This window comes from Miscanthus floridulus, chromosome 6 (genome assembly GCF_019320115.1).
Source record: "Miscanthus floridulus cultivar M001 chromosome 6, ASM1932011v1, whole genome shotgun sequence".
NCBI lineage: Eukaryota > Viridiplantae > Streptophyta > Magnoliopsida > Poales > Poaceae > Miscanthus > Miscanthus floridulus.
The window spans coordinates 52885934-52902281 of record NC_089585.1 but is presented as its reverse complement, the minus strand read 5'-3'; the positions used below and the strand labels follow the sequence as shown (position 1 = coordinate 52902281).

At 42.0% G+C, this 16348-nt stretch overlaps 1 long non-coding RNA gene and 1 pseudogene across 1 annotated transcript in view; one reads left to right on the top strand and one right to left on the bottom strand.

Annotated features, from left to right (window-relative positions):
• LOC136456053 (uncharacterized) overlaps positions 1-13340 on the bottom strand; it is a 110202-nt gene extending 96862 nt beyond the window's left edge. Inside the window, exon 1 of the long non-coding RNA XR_010759329.1 lies at positions 13307-13340. This is a non-coding gene — a long non-coding RNA (uncharacterized lncRNA). The remainder of the gene's footprint in view (positions 1-13306) is intronic.
• Positions 7604-14985, top strand: LOC136456052 (disease resistance protein RGA2-like; annotated as a pseudogene).
• The last annotated feature ends 1363 nt before the right edge of the window (positions 14986-16348 follow it).

The window sequence follows — 16348 nt, the reverse complement described above, 5'->3', positions numbered from 1 at the left end:
GTCCTATAAAAACTTACATTTTAGCTTATGTGGTACCCTTTTGTCACATAGGACACCAGATGGCGCATCTTTATCCACCCTGCTTTAATTTTATGGCTAACGTCTTCATCAATATCGCCGTCTCTCTGTAGCATTGATCCTAAATATCAAAAGGTATCCTTCCTAGGCAGTACTTGACCTTCCAAACTAATATCTTCCTCCTCCCGAGTAGTAATGCCGAAGTCACATCTCATATACTCAGTTTTAGTTCTACTGAGTCTAAAACCTTTGGACTCTAAAGTCTCCCGCCATAACTCCAGTTTCTGATTCACTCCTATCCGGCTTTCATCAACTAGCACTACATCGTCCGCGAAAAGCATACACCAAGGGATGTCCTCTTGTATGTCCCTTGTGACCTCATCCATCACTAAGACAAACAGATAAGAACTCAAAGCTGACCCTTGATGTAGTCCTATCTTAATCGGGAAGTTATCCGTGTCTACATCACTTATTCGAACACTAGTCATAACGTTGTTGTACATGTTCTTAATGAGCCCGACGTACTTCGTTGAGACTTTATGTTTGTCTAAAGCCCACCACATAACATTCCTTGTTATTTTATCATAAGCCTTCTCTAAGTCAATAAAAATCATGTGTAGGTCCTTCTTCTTCTCCCTATACCACTCCATAACTTGTCTTATTAAGAAAATAGCTTCCATAGTTGACCTTCCGGGTATGAAACCAAATTGATTCATAGAGACCGTGTTATTGCTCTTAAGCGATGCTCGATAACTCTCTCTCATAGCTTCATAGTATGGCTCATCAACTTAATTCTCCGGTAATTAGTACAACTTTGAATATCCCCTTTATTCTTGTAGATCGGTACCAATATACTTCTCCTCCACTCGTCAGACATCTTGTTCGATCGAAAAATATGGTTGAACAGTTTGGTTAGCCATACTATAGCTATGTCCCCGAGGCATCTCCACACCTCGATTGGGATATCATCCGGTCCCATCGCCTTACCTCCTTTCATCATTTTCAATGTCTCTCTGACCTCATATTCTTGGATTCTCCGCAGAAAGCGCCTATTGGTGTCATCAAAAGAGTCATCCAACTGAAAGGTTGTGTCTGTATTCTCACCATTGAACAATTTGTTAAAATACTCTTGCCATCAATGTCGGATCTCATCATCCTTCACCTTAAAAGTGTTAACACATGGAAACATGACATTTCGTTTTAAAGCTGGTTTTGACAGGTCTGTTGTGTTATCTGCTCCTGTTGGGCATACATTGCTTCTGTCTTAACAGCACCGCCTCTATAGTGAAGATCCGAGGAAGGTATTTACGGCACAAATGAGTCAGTTTCACTTGTGATCGTGAACTCCTGATGCTGAGTAGTTAGTTACTTGTGCATTTCTTAGGTTGCTTAAAATGGAAGTTGCGGTGCTGGTGCTGCATATTGTTTGATGTCTCGGCATTTCAAAGCTTGTGATAATGAGCAGTAAGCGTATGCCTGAACTGCTTGATCCATACTGCCATTTCAAACTCGCTACCAAGCGTCATGATGCCTTTTCCCACGAATCCGAGGCCTCGTGGGTCCGGACGCCTTTGCGCAGATGGAAACGGGCATCTTCTCAGCTCGAACGGCCATTGGTTAGCTCAACCGCCTCGGGCCGAGTCGCCGCTGGCCCCTCTGCGCTTCCCCATCCAGAACGGAGAGAGTAGACCCGCCGCCGATACCAGAGACCAGACAGCCATTACCCCCCATAACCTGTCTCTCGAGGAAGGTGGTTCGCGCGCACGGGAGTGGAGGTGGTGGTTCCAGTCCCCTTGCTCGTTTGGTGTTCGACGAAATGTCTGTTACCGCCCGGGAGATGCCAGCAGGGTGGTTGGATGGATTATTTACATATTTACCATCATTATGATATGCCCCCGATTGTGGAGGTAGGTTATACGGTTACGTCTATTTCTTTTAATTATGGAGCGGTGGAAGAAAGTAGTATTGCGGTCTCCATTGACAGCCCAATCCTTTTTAGCTCTCTGAAGGTGGTAAATCTCATCTTTGGCAAGGAGGTCGTGGTGCTGCTGCCTGCTGGGTAAGGTGGCTTTGCAGAGAGTGGTTTTGCTGGTTGGGCGGGTTAGATTGAAGCTGGAGAAGCTGGGTCTCAATTAGCCTCTGATCTTTGGAAATGGAGAAAAAGAAAACCAAGGCTGGATGTGAGTTAGAGCGGCTATATTTAGTCCTTTTCTTTTCATCTTTGTTTTAGTAGGGTACTGCAGTTTCCTTTTCTTCTTCGTTTTAGAAGGGTAGTGTTGCAGTCAACAGTTCTCATATCCATGCAAGTATTGCACTTGCTTTCAACTTAATGAAACGGCAGAACACCTGGCCATTCCGCCAAAAGAATTTGCTGTACCCAGTCTGCCAATACAAACTGGAGATATCCAGCCTGCCACTAGTGGCAATGGAACAACTAGGGACTCCAAGTGCTAGCAAATGATGTATAAACAAAATTCGCAAAAAAATAAAAATAAAGAAGAGAGGTATAAACAAGAATCAAGAATTATACTACTTCACCACGTAGGAGCAAGATTATTACCTGCTTTGGCACCACCTCCGTCACGAACATTGACATGATTGCGACCCGTGAGGGCAGTCTGTTTACACTCGCCATTGTCCTGGATGTATAATAATCCCCACAATCGTGACGGCTCTTTATCCACCACTCCTGACCAGCTAGCTAATACCCTCAATCACTACTTCCAATCCATCTTCACTTCCCAGAATCAGCCTACCAATCAACCGACCAGTACCTAGCAGCCCCCTCCCTCCCCTGTTCCTTTACCTATCCATGCACCCAATGCTACCTACAACCATCACAGTCCTGCCCGTGATGTCACTGCTGCCTTCTCCACAGGTTCTATGATTTGCCCAGCTGATGACACTTACACTAACTCCATTCCAAATATGCAGGAATTATATGAAATTGTCAAACAGATGAGGAACAATGCCAGCCTGGGACCCGATGGCCTCAATGCAGCCTTCTACAAATCGGAGTGGCCGTGGATCAAACAGGACGTCAGTAAACTGGTAACAGATTTCCACTCCTCCAGACATTTCAGCGATGACATCAATAAAACCTATATTGCCCTCATTCCTAAAAAAGATCAACCTCAAACTCCACAAGATTTTAGACCCATAAGTCTTTGTAATGTCATTTACAAAATTATAGCTAAGTCTCTAGCTAATAGAATAAAGCCTCACCTTCCTAATACAATTAATCATGCTCAGGCGGCTTTTATTACTGCCAGGCATATCTCTTCTCATGTCATCATCACCCAGGAAATAATTCACTCCTTCAACCTTAAAAATTGGAATAAGAAAGCTTTTCTCTTAAAATTAGACCTTGCTAAAGCTTTTGATAGGCTAGAATGGGGTTTCATTGAGTTGGCCCTCCGTCGTCAAGGGTACCATGGTCATTTCATTAAACTCATCCAGGCATGCATTTCATCGCCGTCTTTTTCTGTACTGGTTAACGGTGAACCTTTTGCCACCTTCCGCTCTGAACGTGGCATTCGTCAAGGCTGCCCCCTGTCACCGTATCTTTTTGTCATTGCAGTTAATGAACTGTCTATTCTTTTGCAAGCTGAATTGCAGAACAAGAATCTTTCAGGCATCAACTTGGGGCCCGGCTGTCCACCCATCCACTCTCTCCTTTTTGCCGATGATCTGATTCTCTGTGGTCAAGCCTCTGTTGCTGAGGCTTCCACTATTAATTCCCTTTTCCATCAATTCTCGCAGTTATCCGGGCAAATTCCTAATTTCCAAAAATCTTCCATCCACTTTAGCAAGAATGTTGACAGTGCCACCCGATCCCAAATTAAAAGCATTTTTCTTCCTAATACTATGCACCTTAGTCGTCCAATGATTTTTAGTCACAGGGACAGGAATAAGGCTTATGATTTCATTCTCAACAAGTTCCGCTCCAAATTCACCACTGTTAAAGCCAATAAGCTTAACCATGCTGGCAGACTCACCTACATCAAATTTGTTCTTGCCTCTATTCCTATATACTACATGTCCACTGTTCTTTTTTCCAAAACTTTTGTTGAAAAGATCACTGGAATCATTTGGAGGTTTTGGTGGGCTGCCGCTCCTGGGAAGATATTTGTCAACCCAAAGAAAATGGGGGTCTCGGAGTCAGAGACCTTTTCACTGTCAACAAAAGTCTGATCACCCACGCTGCCTAGAACATTGCCACCAACAAAAACCCCTTTCTCACCAGCATCTTAAAAGCCAAATATTTCCACTCCACCTCGTTTTGGACGGCTAGAGCTGATGGGCCTCGCTCTATTTTCTGGTCTTCTATCCTTCAGATTAAAAATGATTTTGTCCAGAATGTGATTTACCAAATTCATAATGGCAACACTTCTATTTGGTCTTCTCCTTGGTGTCAAATCTGGAACTCCATTCATGACCACCTTCCCTTTCCTGTCACTCACTCTCCTCTTCCAAGCGTGGTCTCTGATCTATGGTTCCCTAATACTCATACTTGGAACCTGGATCTCCTCTCCACCATCTTTGATCCTCAGGCTGTTCAGATTATTTCCCAAATTGTAACGGTGGACAGCCAGCACCATGACATCCTTCGATGGACTTCGGTAAGAAAAAGCGACTGCACAACTAAAAATATTTACAGATTTTTAAGTTTGCAGGCTCAGGTTGAACTTCCGCTCACAGGATCAAGGAGCATGCAGCAACAGGCTAACCAGATCCTTCAACGAATGTGGAAGCTGAAAAACCTTCCTCCACTTATCAAGACTTTCACTTGGAGACTTATACGCAGAGCTCTTGCCACCGGATGCCGAGCAGCAAGATATTCAACACACATTGACGAGCATTGCAGCACCTGTGGAATAATTGAAACTGATGCTCATTTATTTTTTTCACTGTGATTTTGCTCGTGCAGTTTGGTTTTCAGCCACTCCACCTCTATGAACTGACACTTTACCAAATGAGGATGATGGAGTACAGGTTATTCTTTCAGTACTTATTACTGATTCAATTGATAACTCCTTGATGCAAAAAAATTCTTGTAACTATGTGGTATATATGGAAAGCCCGAAATGATCAAAGATTTGGCAGGAAAACATGGAATACTTGGCAGGTACATCATGCTGTGGCGGCATATATCAACACAGCAAACTCACCATTCTCCGTAGAGGATGCACAGGACTATGCAACACAGGAGGCAATGCACAACACAGAGGCGGTAACCTCAAATATCAACGCCTTCACTCCAGGAATGAACAATGAAATGACAGGTGCAACTTCTTCACCTGAACCAATGGAGAACAATGAGCAAGACGATGCAACGAGGCGGACAGTACACCTGATCAACATGGTGCCCATCCGGCAAGGAATACTGCCTGCCAACACAAACAATTCAAGCACAGGTATGCCTTCTGCTGATGCAGGTCACCGATCTGCAATTGCAGATTACAGGGTGCAGACTCTGTGTGCTACACACACCTACACCAATCAGGAGAACAGGAATCAAGACAGGAGCCATGCGCACAGTCATCAGGAACAAGCAAACACTACTCTGACACCTGCAACTCCAGGTATGAACTGTTGCATTGCAGGGAACAACTACCCAACAAATCAGATGCACAGGTTCATGGCGACTGCAACACACAGACACACTGTGTCCTTTACACCTCTGCTTCAGGGATCTAGGTGCTACACAGATGCCTCCACTGTGCCGGATCAGGTCTCTTCTCTCCCAAGGAGAGCATGAATCGGCATTTTCATCATCAATACCCAGGTCCAGCCTCCACAATATATATATGTATATATATATATACATATATATATATATATACATATATATATATATACATATATATATATATATACATATATATATATATATATATATATATATATATATAACTCCTATCTTGTAGCTGGCTACAAAATAACTTATTCTGTAGCCACTTTGAGTTACGATAATTATTATGTTAATTTACAAGATTATAGTAACTCCTTACTAAGTAGTTTACTATAACGTTATGGTAAATATCTTCATGTGTCATAGTAACCCAACTATCGTAAATATGTATTGACATTATCGTATATTAGTATATAAAATTATCGTAAATGGAGGTGGCTACAGAATAACTTATTTTGTAGCCGGCTACTGAATAGCCTCTCCCTATATATATATATACACGTACTGTTCTGTAGCTGGCCGCAGAATAAGTTGGTCTGTGGCCACTTTGAGTTACGATAATTACTATACTAATTTACGAGATTATGGTAACTCTCTCATAAGTGATTTACTATAGCATTATGGTAAGTATCATCTTGAATTATAGTAACTCATATATCGTAAATGTGTATTGTCATTATCGTAAATTGGTACAAACATTATCGTAAATCAAGGTGGCTATAGAATAAGTTATTCTGTGGCCAGCTGTAGAATAGCCTTACCGTATATATATATATATATATATATATATATATATATATATATATATATATATATATATATATATATATATATATATATATATATATATATATATATAAGCAGCTATGCAACACTCCACCTCAGTCCTGATGGCCGAAGCTGCAGCTATTACGGCTCAACTTCAACTCCAACACACAAATTTCCTATCTGATAGTCAACAGCTGGTGGACTTCTTAAATTCTTCAGATCACTCCAATCCACCGGATTGGAGAATCAAGTACCTAACACAGCTCTTTGACAACTTCAGTCGCAACAGAAGCATAGGTACTTTCAAGATACAAAGGAACTTCAGTCTTCTGCTCCTGTTGTTTCCTATTTCTGTTCTCATACAGATCATGTAAACCAGTGCACTTTATCACTGGCACTTCAATCTGTAACCATTGACTCTGTAATGGTTCTTACAGCTAGATGCTGTTGAAATGAAATTGTGTTTGTTGTAAAAAAAAAAAAAAACCCCTCACATGCATACTCTGTCGATCACTCGAAGGTCTGCACACCCGTTCTACATGCTCTTTTCTCAGTGAAGTCTGATTGCTTGTATAACCATGAATAATTATGCCACTTGAGTACAGTGACATCGAAGAGAGACAAAAGTGAAGCTACTAGACAAAAAAAAAGAATGACTTCTTTATGGAGAAGCATGTGAACCTGGACGGCTGGGCCTCGAGATTTGGCTCAACGGTAATTTATGCAAGTGGATAATTTTGTAATGACAAAATGAACATGGCCAGCCATGATGGTATTAGATGTTGAGATTTAAAAATTCAAGATGCCTCACTAGCTGTTAACGTTGATATGGCACAGTGATCAGTCTGGTGACTGGTCAATGTTTGCTCTGAACGTCCAAAAGGAATCCATTGGGTGAGCTGCTGGCTGCTGCAAGCTGGAGTGGGAAGTCGAGCTCTCATGTGTTGTTACCGATGCAACTAATAAACACATCCACTTGACTCCCGAGAAGATCAAGGCTTGGTGTTCCTCTCCATCTGCCTCCAAACCGCTTGCTCAGACCATTCTCTTCTGCGCTCAGCAGCGGTGTTTCCCTGACTTCGTTCTGAGCGTGTGTTCTCGTGAGCTCTGACTACTGCTCCAATGGCGGAGCTGGTGGTCAGCATGGTGGTCGGGCCACTGCTGTCCCTAGTGAAGGAGAAGGCGTCCAGCTACCTCCTGGAGCAGTACAAGGTGATGGAGGGCATGGAGGAGCAGCACAAGATCCTCATGCGCAAGCTGCCTGCCATCCTCGACGTCATCACCGATGCCGAGGAGAAGGCGAGGCGCCGAGAAGGAGTGAAGGCGTGGCTCAAGGAGGTCAAGACGGTGGCGTATGAGGTGAATGAAGCCTTTGACGAGTTCAACTACGAGGCGCTCCGTCGTGAAGCCAAGGAGAAGGGGCACATCCGCAAGCTTGGTTTCGAGGGAGTGAAGCTCTTTCCTACTCACAACCGTGTTGCATTCCGTAATAGAATGGGCAACAAGCTTCGCAAGATCGTGCAGACCATTGAGGTCCTTGTGACTGAAATGAATACATTTGGATTCAACTATCAAAACGAAGCACCAGCACCCAAGCAGTGGCGTGAGACTGATTCCATCCTTATTGACTCCGGTAATATTGCCACCAAATCAAGAGACGCAGAGACGCAGAAGATTGTTAAGATCCTGATGGATAGGGCTAGCGTCGCAGAGCTCACTGTCCTTCCTATCGTTGGAATGGGTGGGTTGGGTAAGACTACCCTAGCTCAGCTCATCTACAACCACCCCGATGTCAAGAAGCATTTTGAGCTACACAAGTGGGTCTCCGTGTCAGACGAGTTTGATGTTTTTAAGCTTGCAAACAAAATCTGTAACAGCTCCGAAAAGAACCTTGAAGAGGCACAGAAGAAGCTCCAGGATGAGCTTAAAGGAAAGAGGTAAAGTGGATTCTCTCTCATGTGTTTCTAAACCTTTTCTTTTTGTAGAGAATATTTTTATCGAACTTACACCCTTCGTCTAAAAAAGTATCGAGTTCTAGTTCTTTTTAGTCAATCAATCTTAAGTTTAACCAAACCTATTACAAATACTAATATTTTTAGTACCGAATATATTTTCAGAGCAAACCTATATATTTGGAGATATAATTTTTTTTTCACGAATGTGCCTGAGGAAGTATTTAATTAAGAAATAAGGAAACATATGACCACACACATGTCCGCTATTTCACTATGTCGATGATTCAAGTGATGATGTGGATGGTTTCCGATGGCAATAAAATGTTAAGATGGTAATTTGGACAATCATAAAGAATGATGGGATGATTAATCATATCCCCACATGCCTTCTTTATACATTATTCATTTATATGCTTCTATGTGGTGTCATTAAATGTAATAATTAACTAAAAACTTCTAATTCTTCAAGAAAACATGATATTAGTATTAACATATCCTCCAAAAGAATTGATTATTTTTAATATTTCGCTATTGAAACTTAGTGTCCGCTATAGCACCCGCTATCTGTGATCCGCTACATAGACATTAATCCCTTATGAAACCGCTATCCGCTATTTATTAGCTTGGACGGCACGAATACAGACCTACAAAGTTCTACTCAACAACAGCTAAGAAGGACGAAGTTCAGAACAGAACAAACAACGACCACAGGCATCCATAGCCAGCCTGAACCTACCATTGCGCCTGCGCTTTAATCCTAGTGCCAAAGCGCCTAGCAATATGGAGACATAGAGCCACCCATGGAAGACGCGCCTTTTTCTGCTCCTTCCACGTTAACCAAAGCATCAACGCGACTAGGAAGCAAACCCTTATAATGATATATAAATATTGATATATTTTCTACTCTCTCGTCTCTAAATAAATTAATTTCTAGAGAGCTATCTTAAGTTAATTTTTTTAATGTTTATTCAAATTTATAGAAATGAGCATAAATATTTACGACAACGAATGAACACATTATAAAATATAGTTTATGGTGTATATAGTGATATTAATTGGTTTCATAAATTTTGCTATTTTTTCTATGAATTCGTTCAAACTTAAAAATTGACTTAAGACAACTCTTTAAAAACTGATTTATTCAGAGGTGGATGGAGTATAAACTTGCACTATATAATTATAGATATTGTTTTCTATAAATAAAGTTAAATTTAATAAATTTGACTTAGTCTAAACCTAGAATTGAACTCTATTTTTGACACAGTATCTACTACTCAACATAAGCCACAAGATGACAAGAGCAAACAAACCCCACCAGGTGCATGTCATTTTCATTTTAAGTATTTCACGGTCACTCCATTCGTCTTACGATGCTCGAAGGCCCCTCAAACCTGACAGTTAAATAAGTTGTAGGTGAACGCCATGCTAAAATCTGAGTTGCACGTTACCCTCTCGAACATGCACAAAACTTGCAATTTCTTGTGCTCTCCATGCACTAATGCCAGGCTTATTGTCACACAGGTATCTTATCGTGTTGGACGGACGTCTGGAATGAGGACCGTGACAAGTGGGAGAAGCTAAAAGCCAGCCTTAAGCATGGTGGGAACGGTTGTGTCGTATTGACAACCACTCGCAAGGAAGGAGTTGCGAAACTAATGGGTACAATTAAAGCCCATGACATTGCACTTCTGGATGATGGATCCATAAAGGAAATTATTGAGACTAAGGCATTCGGTTCGCAAGAGAATAGGCCAGCTGAGCTACTGGCCTTGGTTGATGACGTTGTGCAAAGATGTGCAGGATCTCCCTTGGCTGCGAATGCACTAGGATCTGTGCTACGTGGCAAGGCAACTCCAAGAGAATGGAAGGCTGTCATAAGCAAAAGCATCGCCCATAACAAGGAAGATAAAATCTTGCCTATTCTCAAGCTCAGTTATGATGAACTGCCATCACACATGAAGCAGTGCTTTGCTTTCTGTGCTGTGTTTCCCAAGGACTTTGATATTGACATGGAATTCCTGATCCAACTATGGATGGCAAATGGCTTTGTTCCCAAAGAAAAAGACATTCATCTTGAAACCACTGGTAAACACATTTTCGAGGAGCTTGTCTCAAGGTCATTCTTTCAAGATGTGAAGCAAGTCAGAGGGGATAGAGAGCACAAGGAGGTGTATTGGTATTGCCCTATCACTACATGTAAAATCCATGATCTCATGCATGATGTGGCACTGTCTGCCATGGAAAATGAAGTTGCTACCATAACTGATGAGAAGCCAAAGCAGAGTGAGTTTCTTCAAAACACTTGTCGCCATATAGGTTTGTTGTGTGATGAGCCAGAGGCCATTTTGAACGGTTATCTGAAGACAAGATCTCCAGCTATCCAAACACTACTATGTACAAGAATCAAAAGTACACTACATCATGTAGAAAAGTACAGCTCTATGCGAGCCTTATTATTCTCTGCAAGTAAGGGCACATTCCTACTAAAACCAAAGTATCTGCATCACCTGAGGTATCTTAATGTTTCATGGAGTTATATAGAGTCACTTCCAGAAGATATAAGCATCTTATATCATCTGCATACGCTGAATGTTTCTCACTGTATCTATCTTGCCCGGCTTCCAAAGGAAATAAAGTACATGACTGCACTTCGGCACCTCTACACTCACGGATGTGGGAAGTTGAAGGGCATGCCGCCAAAGCTTGGGCAACTCACTTCCTTGCAAACACTCACTAATTTTGTAGTGGGTGTAGGGTCTGATTGCAGTAGTATCGGAGAGCTGCAGCATTTAAATAACCTAGGTGGTTCACTGCTTCTTAGTCAACTCGAAAATGTAAAAGAAGGAACGGATGCGAAGCTGGCCAATCTTGCAAATAAAAAGGATCTCATAGCGTTGTCATTAAGATGGACAGCTACCGAGGAGGGGAAACCACACTGTGATAAGGTCCTAAAAGGTCTGGAAGCTCCTCGTGGACTGGAGGCTCTGAGGATAAATGATTACCATGGAATCAGTTTCCCGGCGTGGATGGGTATGCTGAGAAACATGGTTGAGCTTCATCTCTATGATTGTAAGAAGTCGAAGAATCTTCCACCACTGCGGCAAGTACTAGCTCTACAAGTTCTATGTTTGGAAGGATTGGAAGAATTGCAATGCTTGTGCAGCGGTGGTACATTCTTCAATTTTCCTAATCTAAAGGAGCTTATGCTGGTCAGACTGCCTGCTTTTGATAGATGGTGTGAAGTGAACTGGCTCCAAGGAGAGCAGGTAATATTTCCTCGTCTCGAGAAGTTGTGCATTCAGAAATGTAGAAAGCTGACAGCATTACCAGAAGCAGCACCACTTGGACAATCATGCGGTCAGATATGGTCAGCATTTCCAGCATTAAAGATACTCGAATTAAAATATCTAAAGAGCTTTCATGGATGGGAGGCAGTCGAAGCCACTCAAGGACACCGGATAATGTTTCCTCATCTTGAAAAGTTATCTATTCACAGCTGCCAAGAATTGATAGCTCTACCAGAAGGTCCACTGCTCGAAGAACTGTGTGGGGTACATTATAAAATGGCACGCTCAGCATTTCCGGCGTTGAAGGTACTTGAACTGGAGGAATTGGAGAATTTTGAGAGATGGGAACAAGTTGGGGCAACTCAAGGAGGAGACACGATGTTCCCACATCTTGAAGAGTTATCGATTCATGACTGCCCAAAGATAACAGCATTACCAGCACGTACATCAAGCCTCTTTGCTGTGCCGCCTGGCAAAGTTGCCTGGCGCATGAGCTTCTCCCATGTGTTTGATTTTCTCCGCCTGGGGTTAGGATCTCTGCCTGGCGTAAGCTCTACCTGGGAGGGTTCAAAGCAAACAGCCCCATCATCTTTGACACAGTCATCAGTTGGACATAGGGATATTACAACTCGGTCATCGTTTCCAAAATTAAAGAAACTCATGTTCCGTGATTTAATAAATTTTAAGAGCTGCGGGGTGATGGAAGCAATTAATGGTGAACAGTGGATGTTCCCTGACCTTGAGACTGTTTGTATTGATGGAAGCCCAGAGTTAACAAGTTTACCAGAGGGACCAAAGCTCAGCTCATTAACAATACGAGAAGGCCACCAGCAGATCTTCTTAGCAGCAATTCCTAGAGCTATTGATTCACTGTCCGAACTGGCGATGTCTTTCAAAGATGCAGAAACAGCCTTACCAGCTGAGCACGGTGCGTTTGAGCTGGCGGACAGCAACAACATTAAATCCCCTCTGACAAGACTGGAGCTAGGACGGGGCTGCGACTTGCTCCTCCACTCAAACGCACTAGCAGTCTGGACATGTTTTGTACAGCTTCAAGATCTGAAATTTATTTACTGCGATGCACTTGTCTACTGGCCGGAGGAGGAGTTCCAGAGCCTGGTATCCTTGAGGAATCTGGTGATTTTGGACTGCAATAATCTGACTGGATACGCACGAGCTGCTCCTGGCCAACCAGCATCAGAAAGGAGCCAACTTCTGCCCAACCTCGAGTCTCTAGACATACGGCGTTGCCCAAGTCTGGTAGAGGTCTTCAACGTGCCTGCATCTCTCAAGACAATGGATGTTCGGGGGTGTCCTAAACTTGAGTCCATATTCGGCAAGCAACAGGACAAGCCGACATTGAATGAAGGGCCTAGCACTGACGTCATGGCATCCATAGCTGCTGTACCACAGCTGTCTTCATCGACCAGGGATCACTTCCTTCCATGCCTTGAATCGCTATCGATAGGGAGGTGTGGCAGCTTGTCAGAGGTTCTCAACCTTCACCCATCACTCAGGGAAATAGATATTTTTCAATGCGACAAACTACAACTCCTCTCGGGCCAGCTGGATGCTCTCCGAACACTAGAGATTGATAGGTGCCCAAAGTTGAGATCATTGGAATCTGTCTCCGGAGAGCTCCAAACGCTGGAATGCCTCCGTCTTCAGGGTTGCGAAAGCCTAGCGCCTTTCTTGTCCAATGGGCCACAAGCATACTCATCTCTTCGTGAGCTTACAATTCAAGACTGTCCAGGTATAAAGTCGCTCCCTTGGTCCCTGCGGCAGCGACTGGACAGCCTCGATGACGATGATAAAGATCTGGATGCTCGTTACCAAGGTACCACTAAACTATAACTTTGCCATTTCACCATCAACTGCGTAAAATCGTCTGCTCATGTGTATTGTCCTCGTCAAGCTGCTACTCGCTATCAAAAAATATACTATATCAGTTTCCTTAGCCCTTAGGCATGCATGCAGTATCACCAGTGTTTAGGTCCTGACTCCTGAGATATATTTATCATTTGAATGTAATGTTCACTGATCAACTAGTGTGGTATTTTTGCTTTGCTCCTAATAGAACCGTTAAGTGATAGTACATGCATCATCCACAAGAATCATTTCTGCTTTGGTCATCCAAATATAGTCTTAAGTTCATCTTTTGACACGAGTTTGCCAAATGACTCATTAATTTTTCTTCTGTTCGTATGTGCGTCTATACGTGTGAACTGTCTCCAGAAATTATTAACCCATTGGAAATTACTCAACAATTACAGCATCAATAATGTCCCCAAAAGTTCCTTTTCTTTATGGAATTGTCACCGTAGCTTGCTGGTTTAAGCATTTAGAAAATACAAGAAAAAAATGTATTCCAATTTCCAAGTGATCCCGTTACACTCGAACAGATGGAGACGCAACAATTAAGGACACAACTAGCTAAAAGACTTTAATTAAACGGATATGTTTCTATTCCCCTGATGTTACCTTTCCAACAGAGATGCCAAGGAAAGTTTATACTTGTCAATTTAATTGATATTTCTTCTGTCTAGCTGACGAAATTTGACTAACTGAAGTTCAGGGAACTAACATTGACTTCTAAAATCAGGACCCAGCGTTTGAGGGACGACTAAAATGGCTTCTTCTTTTTTTCTAATAACTTCACTGCTAGGATGCACAATGTATGCCTTTTGTTTTAGAAAGAATTGGGAAATTACTCGGTACAATTAAATAGCAATATACCTTTCAGATGCCATACTCTCCAATCTTTGTATGCCTTTTCAGTTACTCTATATTTCTATGGACAAATCCTAACATCAGCTATCACCAGGTGCAAAGTTACTGAAGCCAAAGACATGGAAATACGCCAGCTGTAGCAATTAGTGAGATGGAAGTAACGCCAAGTACCTGAAAGGTTGATAAACTGGTTAGTAGCATCAGCATTTCTTAAATTATTGGGTCTTAATTACAATCATCTCGAGTTATTAGTGCTTATTGCATATCCTATCTATTTTAGGGACAGGTGTTATGGTGTGCCTTCTTTACTGTCAGCGTCCAAACCATCATGTGGATAATGATACTTTTCCTCCTCTGGTGTTCACTCTCCAGGGCCTAAATTTCCATATAGGCACAGATGCAAGTTGTTGAAGCCAATATAATTTTATACCTGATATTTCTCCTTAATAACCAAGAGATGTAACACTATTTATTCTCACATCAAATGGATACGGAGACCGGGATATATTGATACTCTTTCCAATGGAATACACTCACACCTTTGCTGTTACCTTCCCATGAGTTGATGTGTTCTGCATTTCTTTGTAAGTGAGCTTGGCAGAAAGACTAATCCTACTATTACAAAAATTCGTTGGCAAAAGTAAAAATCTTTTAATTAGGATTACTCTAAATAGACTATCAAAAGAATATATTAGAATTTGTAGATGAACAAAATTCTATTAAGGTGGCATCTAGATTTCAATCTTAACTACCATTGAAGTTCAATTTTCATATTTCAACCTTTTCTTTTGAAACCATTAGCTGACATATCAAAATCGCTCCACGCAAGCGGCATGTGTGATGATATCAAGGCATATTTGCTATGAGGTTGTATGTTTTACCTCGTTTCTATGGTAAGGGAGTAGCTAGCGTCTGGCTTTGTAGTACGCCCATCGTTGAAGATTGGAAAATAGGCTTTACTCTTTTCACACCGCGTGCTTCAGTAGGACGCTGCAGTGGCTGAAGGTCCCGCGCGCGGCCCTCGGGGGGGTCTGGGCACCGACAGTCGGACCTCGGCGGAGTGCAGCGTCAGGAGGTGGAGGGCCGTTTGTGGAGGTAAGAGGCTGACTTCGGTTTGCAAGCATCGTACGTGACAACTTGCGTGAAACCTCCTTAATTTTTTATCACAGCCTCCACATATGATATCTTGACATCTTGACAAGTTTCATGATTTTCGGACTTCGTTTGTTTTTTATAGAATTTAAAAACAACTCGACCGCACGTTCGTGGTCATGTTTCGTGAACAAGATGTTCGAAATTGGTGGTATGTTCCTGGATACGGCCTCACATTATACTAAATAACATGAATATCATTTTTTCATTCATTTTTTTTCATTATTCGAATGACTAGCGGTTATAATTTGAATTACCCAAGAAAATTCAATTATATGAAATAAATTAAAGAAATATAGAAAAAGTCCGAGAAATGTGCCACATTAGAACATGGAGTAACAAGTATTGTCTGAGGACTGCAAAAAAAGTTTAGAGGTCAAAAGTGAAAAAAATATGGTTTGCCAAGTGTCAAAAATGACACTCGGCAAAGGAGCCTCTTTGCCGAGTGTCAGGACCTATGGCACTCTGCAAAGAATTTTAAAAAAAAATTAAAAAACCCACTCTTTGCCGAGTGCCAGTCTGGGTGGTACTCGGCAAAGAATTTTTAAAAAATTTAAAAACCCCTCTTTACCGAGTGCCAGTCCGGTGACACTCGGCAAAGAATTTTAAAAAATTAAGTTTTTTTTTTAAAAAACCCTCTTTGTCGAGTGCCCGGCCAGGTCGGCAAAGAATTAAAAAAATAAAAAAACTTTGTCGAGTGCCAGATTGGGGGCACTCGGCAAAGAGGAGATTTAACCTCCCGG